The sequence below is a fragment of the Amblyomma mixtum genome, chromosome 9, assembly GCF_055824585.1.
Source record: "Amblyomma mixtum isolate Tamu chromosome 9, ASM5582458v1, whole genome shotgun sequence".
NCBI lineage: Eukaryota > Metazoa > Arthropoda > Arachnida > Ixodida > Ixodidae > Amblyomma > Amblyomma mixtum.
The window spans coordinates 86,268,438-86,284,560 of record NC_143020.1 but is presented as its reverse complement, the minus strand read 5'-3'; the positions used below and the strand labels follow the sequence as shown (position 1 = coordinate 86,284,560).

Sequence of the window (16,123 nt, the reverse complement as noted above, 5' to 3'; positions counted from 1 at the left end):
AAGGCTGGTGGTCATTTTTAATATCCATTATCTCTGGTTCCGCACAAGGTAGATCAAAAATTTTTGCGGTAGGATGATGGATCGTTCAATGTCTATCAATACTTCGACTTCTCTTTGCCTACATGGACACCGTTTCAGGGACCCTTTAATTAGTGGCCACTTATGTGTCAGTTCATGGATTTCAGTTTGTCACTCGTTTTCATGCCTAACCGCAGTGGTGGCCTAGTCGTTTGAGCATCCACCTCGCATGTGGGAGGTGCACGGTTCGATTGTCAGTGCCCCCGGGTACGCTGTCATACAAAAATGTGCCTGCGATGTTGAATGGTAAGTGCTCTATGTGCGTGAGGCCTATAAAGCAGAGAAAAGGCTTTAAAGGGAAACTCAAGACGACACACTTTATACTTGACTGAACAACAAACAAAAAGCGCACTACACCTACACCAAGATAACGCTACAGAAAACTCCGCAGCCCTTCCACACTAATGATCGTCATGCGTAAACCACAAAATCACACTCGTACAGGCTTGCTACCAAACACGGGTGGTTAGCACGCTATCTCAGAGACGGAGTACAAACAAAAACCCAGGTGGTACCTTGTTTCAAGACAAGCAACTGTTTCAAGAGAGTAGTGTTGAAGAGGATCAGGTGAAGGGAGTCAGTGCGGCCGCGTCACCTTAGCTGGATGTTGGCGCTGGAGTGTCCTCGTACTGGTGCCGAGGTCTGGGAGGAAACACCAGGTGCTGGCTGGGTCATCGTTCCTGAGGCATTGGAACAGCGCTTGTGTTCCAAAATGGGACCGCGGCATCAGCCGGTGAGGACCATTCCTGGTCAGTAGGCTCACGATCGAACACCTCTTGCAACAGCTGACGGCCTTGTGCTAACGTCCGCACTTATGAAGTTCCTCCTCCTGTCCACGTCACCACCCCTGCTTTTAATCGTTCACTTCATTTTCTCCTTCTTCCGCCTTGTATTCAGTTTCATCGTCATCGTCTTCTCCATCTCTTTCATAAATACCACTGCACTCTCTTTTCTTCCCTCTACTCTTTCTCTCAGGTTCCACGTGCCAGTTAACGTGCCTTTCCTTAGGTACAGTGTTTCACTCATCCCTCTTTTGCCTAGCAGTCTGCAATAGTGCCTGGCAGTCTGCTAGATTTAGCTATCTCGCAGCCTAAGTCAAAGATGAATGCTTAAGTTTATTCGACCATTGGCAGTTTTTTGTGTTTTTACTGCTGGCAATTGTGTTCCTGCACAGTGTCGTGCGATCTTTCAAACATATCCTATTGTAAATTAAAAAGAGAACAAAAACTGCCCAGCAACGCTGACTTTTTTTTATAGAACGATGATCAGTATCATGAATAGAGGCCGGATTTTTAGGCACTAAAAAGCACGTTTTAGGCGCCATAAATAGGCGGCTAAAATTCCATTTTAGGCACCTAACGGAGATAAATAGGCACTATAAACTTTATCAAAAGTGAAGACAATTTCGAACTTCAGCGCGCAATATCTGCCGTAAAATAAAAGAAAAACACAGCAAGAAGGATTTGGGACCTTAAGCAAGGTGCGAACATTAGAAGCCATTTTTTTTTAAGGCTGTCACGCAACTTTTCGTACAATACATATGCTTCAGCAGAGCAAAAGGGACGGTTACCAACCCTTTGATAACACTTTGGTGAACCTCTCAAAGAAACAATTTGCTTGTCGTGCACAAAGGTAGAAACAATGAACGCCTTAACAGGAGGCCATGTATTTAGAATTTGGTAGAAACATTGTCAATTCAAAGCATCTGACAAATGAGTTCAGTCTTCGCTCACACAGGAATTGAACTTATTTATTGCAGGCATACACGATGCTTCAACATTAATAAATATGTTGTCATTTGTGGTGCCATCTGGTTAACTACCACTTTAACAGCCAAAGTCATCAACAAGCTGCCACTATAAAATGGCAGAAAATAGGAAAAAGGTTGCTTCGATATTTTCGGCTGGCGTGGTTGGTATTGTGTACGCAGCCGGCGTAAGTGCAGTGTTCACCACAGCCAACTTACGAGGTCATCTAATGTTGCCACGTGTGTGTTCCACTGAAAACCGAAATGGCTTCGAAAGCAAACAGAATCTGAAAGCAAAACCACAGCGTATTTCAGGCCCCTTTTCTGTAAAATAGGGCATTTTTAGGCACTGACGTCGGAAATAGGCATTTGTAGGCACTGACACCAAAAAGGCATTTATAGGCACTATAAAAAGAGTATTAAACATATTGTCAACACCTAATTCGTGCTCATATGTAAAAATGGTGTGTCTACCAAGCGTTGAAAAAAATAGGCATTTGCCTAAAATCCGGTCTCTAATCATACATAACGTATACTTGGAATGTTTCTTTGATGCATTACTGCAATGCATCGGAGCCAAAATACCTGGTACATTGTAACAAACTCCTATTTATCACATATGCAGCTGATGTTGGCATCTTCAGACTTCTGTATGCTGGACTGAAAAATTTCTGTATGAAAGATCCTGAGCAAACATCACTTGCGAGGTAGCAAATTATGGCCTAGGTTCGTTGAGAAATAATCATTCATTGTTGCTTGCCTGCAGCTTCTGTAATTAAGCAGAAACTCTTGTTGGTTGCAAGTACAGTTTTTGCAGGTGCGAGCCAAGCATCTGATCAGAGAGGCCACTTCACCTGCCAGACAAAGAGGCAACCGAAATTCTGGCTTGGTGGCTGGGAGAGTTGAGTGTCTCTTTTGAAGGTTACTGTTAGGATTTTCGTCCTGTTTTAGTTGGAGGAGTGATGGCTCTTCCTTTGGCTTCAATTTTAGCAAGAAAACTAAATGGCATCCCTGAAAAACTGCACAACTTGTCCACCTACCAAGCCAACAAATTGCTTGCTTTTCCAACTGGCAATGGGGTGCAGTCCATTGCTTTGGCTGCTTGGACAGCCTTTCTGGGTTAAACTGTATTCGCAGGGGGCACCAAATTTTCATCACTCACGTGAAATTTAGATTAGTGCCGATGTTCTAAATTTCTTCTTAAAGAACGCAGGCCATAATGCTGTCTTGTACATTACCACACATTAACACATTTTTTTTTAAATAAACAGCTAATGAACATATATTACAAGAATATTTAGGAAACGAAAATGTGAGGAACACACAGCATTTTATGCCAATGGTTCAGAATCGGCATGCTGCTTTGGAAGTGCCGTGGTGCAAAACAATTGGGAAAGAACAGTGCGGCTATCTCAGAATGCACCCATCTTTGGTGGAGAGTGTTATGCACAGCCTGTTGCTGTAGAGAAAATAGTAGACAATAACATTAAGAGCAGCATCATTGCCACTGATTCTCTGGGCATACTCACCTCACTCCACTATGCGCATGCAGTTAGACTACCAATTGGAGGCATCATACACCACATGACAAGGGCCATAACACATGGACATGACAAAATTTTTCTGGGTTTCTAGCGACGTCACAGTCAGTGGCAGTGAGAAAATAGATCAATGTGCTGCATTTGCTCAGCACAAAGAAATCAAAAGTGAACATTCCCTACAAATGGTACTGTATAAGCTCTATACTCTATATGCTTTCAACCACCATCGTTGAAATCGTTAGCCTGTGTAACATTTGTATGGCCCAAACTAGAGTATGCATGAGCTATATTTAGACTGTAATCAAAATAATCTTGTGCACTAGAAGCAATTCAAAGCCTTGCCGCTAGGTTCATCTTCTCTGCTCATTGTATCATAAAAGTGTCAGCAAACAAAATGCAATGCTCATCTCACAAATTTAACTAACCGACGTCACATCGCAAGGCTGTGTCTCACTGACATCCACCTGAACACAGCCGTACGGCTACAAAGAAAAGCTATACAGCTTTCTCGGAAACTTCGTAGTTAAAGAAGAATTTGTCCTGGTCTGGGGTTCGAACTTGGACCAGCGCCAAACACACACACATACACAGAGGGAGAGAGAGAGAAAAAATAGGTTTGAGGATGCTTCAAGTAAGTCCTGAGGTAAAATAACCATTTCATTTTCACTGAGCTGTGTGGCAGTTTGATCAAGCAGAGGAAGAGAGCAAGGATTACAACTTCAATGTTGGACTTGGGTCATATGATTTCTTAGGCATCATAACCAAATAAAAGTAGAAATAATTTCCTTATTATCAAGTTATATATATAAACGTAAATAGTATTTACGCCGCACCACCACCAAGGATGTTGAGGGAAAATACTATTTACATTTATTTACAAGTGGTAGGGGTACAGACTGAGTAGTTCCAAGCAAGGAGCGGCAGGGAGCACCAACGCGAACAGGAAGCACCATCAACCTCTTCTCCTTCGTTCATCCCTTTTCACGCTGGAGGCCACTTCGTCTTCCACTTCCTGTTTGTCGTAGCAATATATATATATATATATATATATATACACACACACACACACACACCGAATCTCATTAAATGTGAAGCTTGGAGGAATGAACTATCAGTGTAACCTGTACATGCTCTCTGCAAAAATGATGCAGACAACACATGTGCCAGTAGCCTTTGTATAAGAATTTAAACGCCCAGATTACAGTATAAATCATTCATAAATCAATGCTTGCAAATTTTCAAATCAGGTCATTGAGCAGAATAAAATTTTTGGTACTGCACTCATTCTGTGTGTAAGCTTAAGGAAAAGCATGAATGAATGCCTGACAACCAGCGCCCCTAAATATTTCCTACATAAGTCATTTATTGAAATCATTTTATGCCGCCTTCACATATATTAGACACACACACTATTCTGTTTTATTCTGAAAACAATCCCGGACAGCAGCTGTATTTTAAATCTTTGTGCATGATCAGGTCTTTCTAACAAAGGCCCTGCCCATGCAAAGACTTCAGGGTATGAGTGACATGCGTTCCACGTGGCGGCATCGAGCTATATACACATTCTAGTGCTGTGCATTCATCGCATGAGTGGAGTGTAGTTTCAATACAGTGGAGACATATCTCCACATATGACTTCTATTTGTGCAGTATGCAGAGGCAACGAGTAAAACATCGCATGTACAAGTTAAGCCACGGATTGATTGTAAAACATTTATTCACCTGAAAGAGCTTGGTAAGAGGTCGCGTTAAGTGGTCGAGAGTACATAGACCTCGACGGCTTTGTCAGCCCACTCCACCACCAAAACTTGTGTTCTGGGGTCAGAGCTAGCCAGCACGGTCTCCCACCGCTCGAGAAAAGGAGTGATCACCCGGAGGTAGCTCTATTTTACAAACCCACAAGATGTGATCGTAGTTGGCTCATTGGCCACAGTGTTTACAGTTTGGGTTGTATACATCCGGATAAATGTGCTTGAGGACTGATGGGGTGCGTATCGATCTCGTCTGTAGACGACACTATGTGACCTCTTGTTCTTTAGTCAGGCTTTTGTCTGGAGCAGGGAAAGTTCTCCTCTTTAGTTTAAAATGATTGGTGGCATCATGATATGTGATCATGGAGTCCTTCGTGAAATTCAGGGAGCCAGACTAATCCACTGCCCAGTCGATGAAACCTTGGGATTTATTGTGGGCTGCCTCTTTCCCCGGATTCCCTGAATGGGCCGGGATCCATATCAGTTTCGAATAATTTGGTGAGAATTTGATGGCTTTAAGGATTCTAAGGGAGGTGTTTGTATTTAGCCCTTTTGCGAAATTAATAATAGCCATTTTGAATCGCTGAGAATGATGCTCTCTTGGGTATGCGCTAGGGCGAGGGCTACAGCCGCCTCTTCTGCCGTTTCAGAGGATTTCGTTTAGATTGTTGCGGAGACGATGTGGCCACCATTCTCGTTCACAGCCACGATTGCAAAGACATTCTTACGTTTGTATTCTGCCGCATCTACATCAAGTGTTCCAGCGCATTGTCTGTATTTTATTATGTAAGGCTTTGGCTCGGGCTTGTCTTCTACTCTCGTGGTGTTTGGGGTGCATGTTTATGGGGAGTGGGTTGATTAGTATAGGGCCATCCTATAGTCACGGGGCAAGTCTACTTTAGTGTCTTTATTCGTAGGTTGAAAGTTAATATCAAGCCTGGTAAGAATACTCCTGCCAGTTCTGGAATTGGCTAATCTCGCTGTTTGAGCCACTAAATGGGCTTCTTTCAGTTCATTGTAGGTGTTCTGTATTCATAACCTCATAAGCCTTTTAGTTGAGGCATTTAGTTGGAGTCTTAATTCAGCTTTGTAGGCCTGCTGTATCATGCTATCCAATTTGTCCTTTCTGCTTTTGCAAATTTGAGATAAGATGTCACATAGGGTATCCTGCTTAGCGCAACGCCCTGCACTAGTCGGCATAAATCTCTTTCCCTCACCCCTTGTCTTCGATCAGCTATGGGGTGGATTAATCGCGCCGTCTCTTCTATTGTGCGTTTTAGCTTAGTGAGTGTGTCATTATTCTTTCCATTTGATTGTAAATACAACTCCAGTATTCTGATGGTTTGTACCTATTTGACGGATCGTCCATTGACATAGATAATTTTTTGCGGGGGGTAAGTCGTAGTTCTCCTACCTCTTCGTTTATGTTGTATCACAAGGAGTTCAGATTTTTTCTCTGAACAAGTGAGGCCGAACTGCCATGCGTATGCCTCAATGATGTCCATTGCTTCTTGGAGTGTGTCGTCTATGTAGCCTTCGCATCCTTTGGTTACCCAAAGCGAGATGTCATCTGCACTGCATAGGACGTGTGATGTAGGTCTGGGATTTGTGGCAATTTGGGGGGAATTTTGATGAGGGAGAGGTTAAAAAGGACAGGGGACAGGACGGAGCCCTGTGGTGTTCCTTTGCTTCCAAGTGTGATTGGGGCAGACTCTATTCTCACCATTATCACTGTTGTTTTGTTAGTGAGGAAGGATCGGATTCCAGTTGTATGTCCTTTCTCTGGGGTTGATTTCTGACAAGTTTGTCGATATGGCTTTGCGGGTGATGTTGTAGAAAGCTAAACCCAACATTTCTTTCGTTCCCGTTCCCTTGTCAGCTTCAATTATGTCCTTGTTAAGCTGCAAGAGTATGTCCTGGGTAGATAGTTTGGTCCTGAATCCTAATATTGCTTCAGGTAGGAGGTTCATGTCCTCCGCATAGTTTTGGAGCCTGTTGAGGATGACATGCTCCATTAGTTTGCCTAGGCATAATGTTAATGAAGTTGGGTGTAGATTCTCAGTGCTGAAATTCTCACCCGCTTTAGGAATAAAAGGGATTTTCACGTTTCCACTCTTGTAATATGTGCCTGCATGCCAGTATTTGTTCATAAGGTCTAACTGCTGCGATCGACGTTGTGTCTAAGTTCCTGAGAGTCTTATTTGTTACTTTGTGTGGTCCTGCCGCAAATTTTGTCCGTCCGCGTCTTTAAGATCTGTGTCTGCATTTGGATTAGGAGTCCCCGGTAGTCTGGTTGTATTGTACCCTCATCTGTGTTTAGAGAGTGTTCTGCTAGCTCTTTGATTATGTCTTCAGTTGTACCCTCATATTTATGTATGAATCTGTACAGTCGACTTTGTTGCACGGTACGTGTTTGTTCTGGGTCAAGCAGGTGTCTTAGAAGATGCCATATGTCTTCTTTTTTGCGAGCTGTCCATTGATGCTTTCACATATTCGGTTCCATTGTTGTGTTTGGAGTAAATGTATGTTCCTCAATTCACATCTCGATTCCAGCTATCTTTTTCCGGGGTCGCTTGTTGTGTTTTTGCTTCTTACAGAGTTTGTGGGGGCCTTTTTGTGCCTGCCACAGGTGTAAAAGTTTTGAGTCTACAGGTGGAAATTTGCAAGTGGGACCACTTAAAGTGGGTCATTGGACAGGGACCACTTGGAAAAGTGGGACCGCTTGAGCAAATGGGACCACTTGAGCAAATGGGACCACTTGAGCAAACGGAACCATTAAAAAAAATTTGAAATTTTAAGTAGAATCATGAAATTCGATATTTCAGATGATTCCAACTGGGTTTTGAAATTGGTTCCAATTGTGCCTTTGCATATTATTAAGGAGCAAAAGGAAAACTGATTTGTGAGGACTGGAGGGCAGCGTCGAGCTTGGTGCCAACATTTTCACAGGAGAATTGAAACTGAGAATCGCATATACTGTCATGGAAATCAAGACACATACACAAGCATACATCGCACAGAAGAAAGACATACTATAGTCAAACATTAATAACACTGCCTTGTGTGTACACATCCCCAGAACACTTTTTTCCTTCTATATATATATATACCTTCCTTGTGAGACTCTCATACTGGGGCCAGTGGCGCTTGCCAATTGAGCACAGTTATTTCGTATAATTTGGACCACAGTGATTGAGCAAATGAAGAATACAATTCAGTAGGTTAAGCTGCTGACCTCTCTATTTAAGAATCTTATTGTTCGGCCTTGTTTGTTTAATATGCAAATGTTCACATGGATCATGGTTGCACTTGATGCCCATCTGTGGCCACTTTCAGTCTGGTGGTCGCACTTTGAAAACCACTTGCTTTTGAATGGCACCACTTGAAAGCAAATGAGACCATTTGTGAAAACCACTTGCTTAAATGGTGCCACTTGAAAGCAAGTGGGACCATTCGCAAAACCACCTGCTTTCGTGTGGGACCGCTTGAAAGCAAATGGGACCATTCGCAAAACGACTTGCTTTGAAGTCGCACCACTTGAATACAAGTAGGTCCATCTCAAATTCCACTTCATATTTTCACCTGGGATATCCCCAGGCTGACTGTTGAGAGTTGAAGTCTTCCATAATTATTAGTTGAGCTATAGCAGCCAGCTTTATTGTGTTTATCAACAACTGTAGGAGTCCGGTGCCTTTGCTTCTGGGCGGATGAAAAGATTGGTGTCCCCTTTTTGCCTTGGTACTATCTCAAGTAGGGTGTGATCTTCTCCCGATTCATTTATAAAATGTTGAATCGCGGTGATATTTCTATGCACGAGCGTGGCTGTGAAGGAGCTGGCTGCGTTACTAGTGTAATAATAGGGTGGCAGTATCCTGGAAGTGTAGCCCGGCCGCTAGCTTCTTGCATTCACGTCTGGGGTTGTAACAGATGGTGTTTGTGGGATATGGAGCTGCAAGTGGGCCCGATTACGGTGGAAACCGCTGCAGTTTCATTCCCAAATTTCAAATTTTTGGCGTAGGGCCATTTTGATATAAAATTAAAGCATTGCGCTAAATTGCCCTGGTAGCACAAAATGTTGCAGCAACATTGCAGCAATGTTTCACTGCAACGTTGCTACAACGTGGATAATGTCCTCTTGAAATCACATTCAGGTAACGTTAGCATGCAACATCACAACAACGTTGCTGCCACGTTTCAACAATGTTGCTGCATCATTGCTGAAACGTTTAAGCAACGTTATGTAATGTTTCAGGAAACACAAAACAACATTCCAGTAACATACAATATACGCACGCATGCTGCGTGCACACCTTGAAGATTGTGCTCCTGGCGTTCATAGCTTGACCAGCCAGCAGCTTGTGAGAACGGCAGTGCTTAAACAGACAAACAAATGTGCAGAGTGACTAGTAAGACTTTCTATTGCTCTCCGAAGCTTGACCTCGGAACTAATGGAGATATTTCTGGCCCGTAATCGGCAATGCTGCATCCTGCACGAGTCCCTGCTGAGTGTAGCCCAAGTTCTGCAAAGTATAAAAAAAGTTGCACTTAAAACAATAGGAAATCTGATGGAGAATACCTGCAAGAACAAAAATGTTCTACTAGCTTTTGTATGCAATCATATATACCACAGACATGTTTTGACAGAAACATGCCATGAAGAGTGCGAAACATGGAACTTAGATGTTCTTTGCAGTGCAGTGCTATGACTGCAGAGAAGTCATGGTAAAATGAATTTGTGTCCGCAACCAAAGCACGGTATAGCTGAGAGTCGGCACTGCAGATGGTTCATATGGACACCTTGTTCAGTTTGTTTTTGAACCTTCTGTTGTCCCAGGAGCGTATCTGTAAATAATACTGTGCATAAAAAGAGAAAAACATGAGCAGGGAGGGATATTCTATAGAATTACTAGTTCACAATACCACCATGCAGTCGCTGTCATAACTGTTCCACAGGTGCTGTCCAGACTAAGGTCTGCTGTCGGCCAAGTTGAATGTCACAGTATGTGCTGACAGTTGTGCTCATGAAGCACAATACACTCAAAAGGCATCTTGCACTTGCAGCAGCTGCATCTCTCCACATATTTGACAAAGCACTGAGGTGAACGACTTATGCAGAAACAGTTTCTCACCTTTGCTTAATCCTTGATGGGGCATAGCATAGTCAATCAGCTCCATATGAGTGCACCTTCTCTGTGACTCTCGCAAACTTTTTCTTCGCTTCCACTGAAAAGTTCAAAACCAAGAATGCAGAAGGTTGTGTGATCAGCCATTGCAGCAAATGATATACAAAACCTATTCTACAATTAGAGAGAATTGCGAGCCATGACAAATTTTGAAGAATTCAGTAGAAAGTTAGAAACGGACAATTAATTAAATAACTTATTACTGGAATGTAATGGGTCTAAGGGCATTACACTTCATCTTTACTCTAATTTATTTTGATCTTTTTATTGCCATTTGTGCACATTCTTTGCCTGCATATGGAAAAGCAGACAAGTTGATAAAACTTAATTTGAGCCTTGAATTTAAGTCTCTAGGACCTAATCGTATGCAAAGAAAAATTCAGCACAGCAGTGGCTTTCAAGAAAATCAAACCGAGGCTTTCAGCTACTAGTGATGCTCTGAAAGTGACATGGCTAGATCAAAATGACCTCCGATACTGTTGACGCAAGGTTGTCGTGATCCACATGTGACAGATATGTGTGGTCTCACTCAAGTATTTGAATATCTGTACTGAGTTTCTGCTGTTGTGCCAAGTGTCAGGGCCCATCACTTCGTGTTCTCGAGAGAAAAAACGCTTTTATTTCCCCAGCGACCAGGAGAAATTTGTCCTAAAAATTTCAAAGCACTTGCCTCTGATTGGCTAGATAAAACCATGTGACAGTTTACCAAAATTGATCTTGATATTCTCACGGCCGTCTTTCAAGAGAGAGAGTACGCTCAAGATCTACCTTCCATGCTAACGCAAATAGCAATTTTCATCAACAGAAACTTGACTGCTCATTGGGTTGCAAGTGCTGCGAATAGGGAACAGAGCAATAGGAATTTAAGGCATCCTTTCGAGATAGTCCATGTGAGCCAAACCAGGAATCGTGGCGTGGAATGACAAAGACAGTAGGTGAGGTGCGTTTCCGCTGTCAACGCAAAGAGTCATGGGAAAATCGTCTGCTAGCTACTTCCGGTTCCAAATTGCTCAACTGATTGCATGCATCGCCCTATTCACCGCGTAAGTTGACATCGTTTATGCAATAAATAACTCTTGGTACTAGTCACTGATTGCACTGAAACATCGAAAGAGAAGCCCATACTACATATCTGCATGACCTGAGCGCAGAAATGGACAATCTAGAGAGGTAAGAGTATATTTTCATGGTTGATATATGCCGGCCGCCGTAGTCCACGTCTGTTGTGCATATGCGCTGAGGGTGATTTCGTGTGCGTTTCGACATGTTTAGCGCATAAGTCATTATACAGCCGTTTTTTGCCGCATTTTGGTAAACTGCAATCTGTGCAGCTGATTAGACGATGCTCGTATTTTCCTGACAGCGTGTAGAGCCGCCAGTGTGCTAGCAGACGACCCATATATGCCACTGCGCGAGGCACGCGTCTCAGCACATCACATGGTGCAGTAATAAATCGCCTTGTCGCCTTTTTGTTATTCCAGATGAAGTGCAGGCGGCATTTCATGTGAGAACACTCAGGAACACGCCGCAAAGGAGAGTAGAGGCGTTAGATTATATATGCCACGCTGTGTTGTACGGAGCTGCTTGAATAAAATGAAATGGCTTGCCCGCGTGTTGTGGAGCAGAAATATTTTATCGAGTACTTACTGCTTTCAGTGATCCGTTGGAAATACGTTGCATGAAGTCAAGGTCACCACGTTACTTACTTCAATCGCATGTGTGATTAGCCCTGCGCTGCGCAACGTACCATATTAGAGCTAAAAGTGCATTAGGTACCAGGCTCCTTTCATCACCCTAAAATCACAACTGCAGCAGGCTACAAGGCGAATCAACTTGCAGACTGCTCATGAGGCGAAGTTGAATTTCTCTTTCGATGCTTCAGTGCAATCAGTGACTAGTACCAAGAGTTATTTATCGCATAAACGATGTCAACTTACGCGGTGAATAGGGCGATGCATGCAATCAGTTGAGCAATTTGGAACCGGAAGTAGCTAGGGGACGATTTTCCCGTGACTCTTTGCGTTGACGGCGGAAACGCACCTCACCTATAAAGACCAAAAAGAAAGAAACGAAGATGGGAAGCAAAACACATTATTAGCAGGTTGTTTGCGAGCTCGAGACTTGAGCCCGTCGCGCGACAAGAAGACCACAACGGCACTTCAGAGCACTTTTTGTCGCACTAGAACAATTTATTAGTAATTGCTTCCGCTTCCAGCTCTCTCCAGCTACACTGATATTTTAACCTTTACACCTCGAACTTCTCAGTAGCGAATAAGAGCCGTCAAGAAATAGGGGAGTACTCTTAATTTGGATCTGTTCATTGGTTAAAGCCATATCAGTCCGGTACATCACACGTCAGCGGCGAAAATGAACTGTAACAAGTAACCAGTCAAGAAATTCTCCGGGCTGCATGTGGAATGGACACCGCCAGAATGCTTCAACCACAGTCTAAAAAATGCTACGGGGTTTAGACTAAGCATCTTTCACCTCAGGCCTTTCCAAGGCATCTGTCTGACGTTTCCGCTGTGTTGTCGGCTACGGTGCTGACCACGCTTGTGCGCAGCAGGCACACTCGCGTCGCGGTCGGCGCTCTTGAAGATTTCGGGCACACCACATTCAACGTTCCAAGACATTCACCCTTGTAGCATAGTGCCCTTCCGGATACGAGACGGCACTGAGGCAAGGATTATCTTTTTCTTTATCTCAAGGTCGGCGTTTCCAAAGTAACAGTGCCGAGGGAGCCATCTGACTCACGCATGGAGCCATCTGAGCCATGTGTAAAAATGCATAAGGGGACTTACTGTGTTTTTCGCCGATATTATGATGAGGCGCTTTCTTGCGTGCATCCGCCGTAGTGTTGCATCCTACAAAAATGATCTCGAGTCCCTCAGCCCACTTGGACCAGTCGTGACCGGTACAGCTGAGGTCAGTTGATGATGATGATGATGATGTCTTCGGAGGTCAGTTGCTCGCAGACCGCCACGTTCGCGCTTCGTTGTCTTCTTTCTCGTCTGCTACTATCACCTTTCTAGAGCAATAAAAGTCTTTCCTACCTACCTACCTACCTTCCGCTCGATGTCGGCGAGGATTGGCGCGATGCACTAATCGCTTGTTTCTACTTACACAAGCGACGAGCGATGCTGTCGCGCGAAGCGGAATGCCCGTGTCGCTTGTCGTGTCGCTCGGATCTGCACTCACAGAAAATTTCGCTCGTCGCCCGGAAGTTGCCATTGCGATTAGCCAATAGCTAATCTGGCAGCGTGCACTTGCTTGGATGCACTTGGATGTACTTGCTTGGTTGTGCAGTCATTACTGCAGCCTTTGCTACTTTTCAGGAGCACTATGCATATTTTTAAGAGGCACCACATCATTTACAAATTTTGATAATTGGCACTTTGTGATCATACAGGTGGTTTACAACATGGACTTTAAGAGAGATATTGAAGCTCACATGATAATTCCAGTACATCAAACCTTCAGTTCTGTGCAATTCAGGGATACACTGCATGTGCTGGCTGAAATGTCACACAGAGCAAAGTGTGCAGTTGGTGCAAAACTGCTAACAAAAAATGCACCTTTGTGTACACTTTCTGCAGGCTTTGTGTTTTTATAGTTGTGTATGCTGGCTGACGGTCAGCTTTACAGAGGATATGTTTTATGCTTTTTATATGACAGTGTTACAATTGTGTCTGTGATGCAAATTATGCAGTGTTGACAATATATATTAAAACTGAGCAGTTCAAACTGTCATTGCAAAAATTGCAGCTAACAGTTATGCATTTACATTTGTTAGTGCTTGGCTAGGCATGACACTCGTGGAAATCTTCATTAGCGGCATGCTTATGCAGTGTTGAGAATATATATAAAAACTGAGCAGTTATATTGCAACAGTTCCAACTGGTTTGGTTTATGGGATTTAACGTCCCAAAGTGACTAAGGCTATGAGAGACGCCGTAGTGGAGGGCTCCGGAAATTTCGACCACCTGGGGTTCTTTAACGTGCACTGACATCGCACAGTACACGGGCCTCAAATTTCTCCTCCAAAGAAATTCAGCCGCCGCGGCCGGGATCGAACCCGCGTCTGCCGGGCCAGCAGCCGAGCACCATAGCCACTGAGCCACCGCGGCGGCCTAACAGTTCCAACTGTCGTTGCAAAAATTGCAGCTAACAGTTTAAGCACATTCATTTACATTTGTTAGTGCTTGGCTAGGCATGACACTCGCGCAAATCTTCATTAGCGGCATGCGAATTTGTCGGCTTGCTATTCATGCCAGTTTATGCAAATCCGTGTGAACCTAGCTGTGCACGAAATAAAATACTGCGCTTGTGACTCAGTGCCCTGATGTTATTTTTTTTATAAGCGAACCATGCGACCGACTTTTACGGATTTAAAAGTGCAGAACGCACTATCACGCATATCGCAGAATACAAAGGCAGTGCAGCTGCGTGTGTTATTCTAGCTTCGGCGAGCGCGGCTTCGGCCGCTTATCTGTTTTTTGAGCAGCGTCCGCTCCGGCGGACGCAGTTGTTGCTGCGACGCGCGTCTTTCCTTTCCTCTCTCTCCTTCCTCTAATCTTTCTGCATGTGGCAGCGGTGGTGGCTTGGCTCGAGCCAGTAGCAGGCCCGTGCAATTTCCTTTTCATCCTTCTCTCAGTCACAACAACAACAACAACAGCGTCTGTCGTCATCCACACAACATGATACGATGAATGAGCCGGTAGGCCGGGAAACGGGACACAAACTGCTCCGTTTAAAGAAAGAACAGCGCGAAGAAACATGTACATACGAAAAAAACGACACACACACTGTGTCATTTCTTCGTATGTCCGTGTTTCTTCGATCGCGCTGTTCTTTCTTTAAAAGCATTATCAACTAGCCCGGAACCTTGCTCTTATAAACTGCTCCGACGGGATAGAAACGTTGACGCCTTGCTCCATTCCGTGTTTTCTCCCAGCTGTAAAAACGTCGACTGGAAGCGTAAAAACCACTGCAACAGAAGAATATTCCTACAAAAATAAAGAGATGCACATTCTGCGACCGAACAAATATCAATTTCGCCAGAAAGAGCCACAGAACCAATTTTTAGTTAGCGCGAAGGAGTTGCGTTAGAATCGGGGGTTAATTCAGCACAAATCCTTGACTCCTGCCGTTGTTATCTGCTGTCGTAGCGCTTTCTGCATCTGTGAAAAAACAAAACGTGCTAGAATTCCCTCAGAAGGCATATTGCGGCCCGCTAAACAAAAAGCTTGCAGTAACGTGAAAAAATAAAAAAATACACGTCTCGAGCAAATATGTGTCTGAGTTAGCATACTACGACCATCATGCATACACCGTAGTCATTACAAAGCAAACATTTGTATCGCAGGAAAATTTCTCAGAATGATAAAATAAACAACATGCATACATCTGCGGCTGTCTGCGAACTGGCACGGGTCATGCGTCCACTCGAAATTTCGTGCTGGTAAGCAGCTTTGTTTCTGAGAATGCGCATTGTAAAACCTGCTCAAGGCAGTAATTTCAACGAAAGCGCTTGTGTAATCGGTCGTTTGTTTAGACGACAAAATAATCCGATAATTTTGTGGCAAGAATTAATTGCACAGCAGAGAGCTATTTAATTGCTTGTGCTGCTCAAAGCAGAGAAGCGAGGTTGTGAGAACGCATTTGTGCTTATTCGAGCAAAATTCCGCGCTGTTAATACGAACAAAAAGAAATTGGTCAAAATTCATGCCATTCATGTTTATGTCATTCAGAGTATCAGGAGAGACCGCCAACAGTCTGAAGTAACCCTATAAAACGTATTAAAAGCGATAAAATGCGAGAATC

At 43.7% G+C, this 16,123-nt stretch overlaps 1 long non-coding RNA gene across 2 annotated transcripts; it reads right to left on the bottom strand.

Moving 5' to 3' along the window:
• Positions 1-9,524: 9,524 nt before the first annotated feature.
• On the bottom strand, positions 9,525-13,453 carry LOC149329984 (uncharacterized). 2 transcript variants are annotated; one of them, XR_016285626.1, is made up of 3 exons: positions 13,102-13,453; positions 10,247-10,340; positions 9,525-9,637 (listed from the first exon to the last, which is right to left on the bottom strand). It is a non-coding gene; the product is annotated as an uncharacterized LOC149329984 (long non-coding RNA). The 2 variants fall into 2 exon arrangements; XR_016285627.1 differs by lacking the exon at positions 13,102-13,453 and adding an exon at positions 12,788-13,070.
• Positions 13,454-16,123: the final 2,670 nt, after the last annotated feature.